Here is a 1,212-nt window from a genome sequence, read left to right as displayed (position 1 = left end):
AGAGCAGTTTAGCTGGTAAATCAAAAAGGCCTTCTAAAAGCTCAACTTTTTTTTTTTTTTTTTTAAGAGAAGTGGCCTCACTATGTTGCCCAGGCCCAAGTGCTGTGGCTATTCACAGACTCCCATCATTGTGCATAGTAGCCTTGAACACCTGAACTTACATGATCCTCCTGCTTCAGCCTCCCCAGTAGCTGGGACTACAGGTGCAACCACCATCCTAAGCTTTAAAGCTTTTTTTTTTTTAATTTTTAAAAACATGGAATACTTCACAAATTTGTGTGTCATCCTTGCGCAGAGATCACGCTAATCTCTATCATTCCAATTTTAGTATATGTGCTGCCAAAGCAAGCACTACAAGCTTAACTTTTAAGAGATAAAGACCTTCCAAGAACAGGGAATAGAGTGAAGTCAGGCAGGCAAGAAAGTCTGGAGTATAGGAAGGAGAAAGTTCAGTTGTGTGAAAACAAATGAAAAGACTACACTAAGAAGAATTCAAGGAAGTCAGACAGTTGGTCCACACTAGAAGAGGGATTCCAAAGAAACAAGAAAGAGAAAGTGTAGCATGGCATCATAATTTAGAGACGTCTCTACCAACTTGGTCAAATCATTTATGGAAAAAATTATTTTGATTGTATCTGCCAAAATAAGCCAATTTACACGTACTATTTATCTTCTATCTGTAATTCCATTGCCTGACATGACAAACTGTTCTTCCAAACTATGGTGATTTTTTTTTTTATTTTGTTGCTAATTTTTGGTGTGACACTTTGTGAAAGACCTCTCGAAAAATCTGATTGTTTCTCCCTTGACTTGCATATGTATTTATCACACTCAAAAGACTTTCAGAGAGTATTTAGATTTCATTATGTTTGCTTCAAAAAATCACTTGCCTTGGCCAATGAAATTATCCTTTATTAGAAATTCCAACAGCTTAATAATTATGGAGGTAATATAAGCACTCATGGATAATTTGATGCCAAAGAAGACCTACAGGAAATTTTCACATGGTTGTGCAAGTAGAAACATAGGAAATTAACTTTATTTTGTACAAATGTAAGCTAATTTAGAGGGAAATAACTTAGATTAACTTAATAACTTAGATTGTAATTGATGTATTCAATTATATTATAATTGATGTAGTCAAGAGAATGACCAGAAGACTAAGTAGCCATTGTAAACCATTTTATTAAAACATTAATCCTGCTGTTCCTG

General features: G+C 34.7%; 1 non-coding gene across 1 annotated transcript; it reads right to left on the bottom strand.

Moving 5' to 3' along the window:
* Window positions 1–250: 250 nt before the first annotated feature.
* LOC116465910 (U6 spliceosomal RNA) lies at window positions 251–352 on the bottom strand. Its single transcript, XR_004247291.1, has one exon. It is a non-coding gene; the product is annotated as a U6 spliceosomal RNA (small nuclear RNA).
* Window positions 353–1,212: the final 860 nt, after the last annotated feature.

Source organism: Hylobates moloch, unplaced genomic scaffold (assembly GCF_009828535.3).
Source record: "Hylobates moloch isolate HMO894 unplaced genomic scaffold, HMol_V3 SCAFFOLD_14075, whole genome shotgun sequence".
In the NCBI taxonomy this organism is placed as follows: Eukaryota; Metazoa; Chordata; class Mammalia; order Primates; family Hylobatidae; genus Hylobates; species Hylobates moloch.
Note: the sequence above shows the minus strand (reverse complement) of the source record. Positions and strands in the feature narration are given on the sequence as shown.